The sequence below is a fragment of the Myotis davidii genome, unplaced genomic scaffold, assembly GCF_000327345.1.
Source record: "Myotis davidii unplaced genomic scaffold, ASM32734v1 scaffold854, whole genome shotgun sequence".
NCBI classification, from domain to species: Eukaryota; Metazoa; Chordata; class Mammalia; order Chiroptera; family Vespertilionidae; genus Myotis; species Myotis davidii.
Window position 1 is genome coordinate 2,668,476 of NW_006285939.1, and position 3,263 is coordinate 2,671,738.

Sequence of the window (3,263 nt, forward strand, 5' to 3'; positions counted from 1 at the left end):
TATCTTTTTTAAAAAATATTTTTATTGATTTCAGAGAGAGGAAGGGAGAGGGAGAAAGAGATAGAAACAGCACTGATCAGAGAGAATCATTGATTGGCTTGTTTATGCACACTCCCTATTGGGGATGGAGCTCAACCCAGGGCATGTGCCCTGTCCGGAAATAAAACCTTGACCTCCTGGTTTGTAGGTCGACGCTCAACCACTGTGCCACATGGGCTGGGCAAGTCTTTCTTTTTTTCATTTCATGTTTTTGGCTCCTTTGATGAAAATTATTTGCCCATATACATATGGTTTTATTTATGGACTCTCAGTTGTGTTCCATTGGTCACTGTGTCTCTTTTTCTGCCAGTACCATGCTGTTTGGATTATTGTAGCTCTGTAGTATAATTTGAAGTCAGGTAGTGTGATACTTCCCTCTTTGTTTATTTTTCTCAGGATTGCTTTGACCATTTGGGATCTTTTGTGTTTCTATACAAATCTGATGATTCTTTTTTGTTCTATTTCTTTATAAAATCATATTGGGATTTTTTTAAAAAATGGTTTTGTTGATTTCAGAGAGAGAGAAATATCAATGAGGGAGAAACATCCATCTGTTGCCTCCTGCACACCCCTTACTGGGGATTGAGACTGCAACCTGAGTATGTAATCTGACTGGGAATTGAGCTTCCATCTCCTGGTGCATGGGGCAATGCTCAACCAACTGAGCCACACTGGCTGGACCACATTGGGATTTTGGTGGCGGTTGCATTAAATCTGTGTATTGCTTTGGGTAATATGGTCATATTAACTGTGTTGATTCTTCTAATCCATAAACATGGAATATCTTTCCATTTCAATTACTGTGTCAATCTCTTAATAATGCTTTGTAATTTCAATATATAGGTTCTTCACATTCTTCATTAATTTTATTCCTAGGTATTCTTTTTGTTGCAGTTGCAAAAGGAATTTTTTTCAATGAAGTTTCATTGTTATTATATAGGAAAGTAGTGGATATATATTTTTTAATCCTCACCTGAGGATTTACGGGTGTCTCCAAAATGTCTATACATACTTTAGCAGCTGATAACTCAATTTTGAAAATGAAATAATTATTCAAGTGTGTATGTTTATTTTTGGGGTCACCCTATATTTTTCATTGATTCTAGAGAGAGAGGAAGGGGTTAGGAGATATACAGAGAGAAACATAGATGTGAGAGAAAAAATCATGCATCTATTGCCTCCTATATGTGCCCTGACCAGGGATTGAACCCACAACCTGGGTATGTGCTCTGACCGGAAATCAAACCTGAGACCTTCTGGTGCATGGGATGACGCTCCATCCAACTGAGCCACACCAGGCAGGACTGTAGTACCTCTTCTAAAAAGCATTGTAACATCCTACTTCTGTTTGCCTGTTGGTGATCTTACTCGGGTTTGGTGACCTTTTGTTCTGTGTTTCAGGGAAAATAACTCCTTGAGTATTTCCTGTAATGGAGGTTCTGGCAGTAAATTCCCTCAGCTCCTATGTGTCTGGAAAAGCCTTTATTTCTCCTTCATATCTAAAGGCTAACTTTGCTGGCTATATTATTGTTGGCTGTTTCTCTCTTTCAGTAGTTTGAATATTTGATTCTACTCTGTCCTAACTTGTAGGGTTTCTGCTGAAAATCTGATAATAATGTAATGGGATTTTCTTTATAAGTTACTGTCTTCTTTTTTTGTGGCTGCCTTGAGAATTTTTTCTTTGCTATTAATTTTGACAGTTGTAATACAGTGTGTCTTGGAGAAGGCCTTTTTGGATTGCGGTAATTAGGTTTTCTCATTGCTTCTTGGATTCGTGGATCTAGTTCTTTTCATAGGTTTGGGAAGTTCTCATCAACTATTTGTTTGAATAGGCTCTCTGTTCTGTTCTCTTTATTTCTTTTTCTGGTATGCCTGTTATTCCGGTATTGCTTTTTCTGATGGAGTCAGAGAGTTCTTGGAGAGTTCTTTCTTTCTTTTTTTTTTTTTTAATGCTCAAGTCTCTCTTCTTCTCTCTGTGTCATTTCTAAATATCTATCTTTGATATCACTAATTCTTTCCTTCATCTGGTCAGCCCTATTTTCCTAAGCTCACTAGTTCATTCTTTATCTCTTATTGAGTTCATCACCTCCAGAATTTGTATTTGGTTCTTTTTGAAAGTTGCGGTCTCTTTTGCAAAGTACTTGTTTTGTTTATTGATCCCATTTCTGAGTTCGTTAAACTCCCTGTCTGTGTTTTCCTGTAACTCGCTTAATTTTTTTAGAACGGCAGTCTTGAATTCTCTGTCATTTGAATCACATCTCTCCATGTCTTTAAGCTTATTTTCTGGAGATTTCTTCATTTTCTTTCTGAGCTGCCTCATGACCTTGGTTACTCATGGTATTTGATGGATTTCTTTGCTGCCTAGGCATTGATGTATGGGAGGCACTTCTCCAGTACACTGATGAGAAGCCTTCCTGTTGTTCTCTAGTAGGTGATGACCTTGAAGCACAAGTTACTTAGTTCTCTTGCGCTACTCTTGCTTTTCAGATCTCTGTGGAGTGGCGGAAAATATCCTGTTTCCTGGGGAGGTGGGTGTCATCTGTGTCCAGGTCCCCTGAGTCTCAAGGGACCAATCCCATGAAGGAATGTGGTGGGTGATGGGGTTCCAAATCCCAGTGCTATTCCCTGTCCCCAGATGCTGCCAGTAGTGCAGCTGCCATGGGTGGGGTTAGGGCAGCCGTGGGCAAACTACGGCCCGCGGGCCGGATCCAGCCCATTTGAAATGAATAAAACTAAAAAAAAAAAAAGACCGTACCCTTTTATGTAATGATGTTTACTTTGAATTTATATTAGTTCACACAAACACTCCATCCATGCTTTTGTTCCGGCCCTCTGGTCCAGTTTAAGAACCCATTGTGGCCCTCGAGTCAAAAAGTTTGCCCACCCCTGGGTTAGGGTGAGCTGGGGAAGCTGGCTGCTGCCTCTCTGTGTATCAGCACCTGACACTGGGGTGTGTGCAGAGTGCACCTGTTGCTAAGGGGAAACATGTTTCTGTAGTACCAAGTTCTCTGGTTTGCAGACAGTGTGCTCTGCAACCAGACACTCACTGCTGTAGCTTTTTCTGGGGCCTTTTGCCAGCTTCAGGAGGGTAAAGGGAGGCAGTCAGGCTCCATGGCTTGGTTTCTCTGTCTTGAATGCTGATTTCCAGATAACCATGACTGCACTTCTGTGCGTCATTCCTGCCAGGCCACTGTGTTCAGCTGCAGCTCATACAGACGACTACT

At 40.7% G+C, this 3,263-nt stretch overlaps 1 protein-coding gene across 1 annotated transcript in view; it reads left to right on the plus strand.

The window, feature by feature from the left end:
• Window positions 1–3,263, plus strand: part of LOC102769368 (WASH complex subunit FAM21A) — a 122,427-nt gene that overhangs the window by 77,298 nt on the left and 41,866 nt on the right. The window lies entirely within an intron of this gene.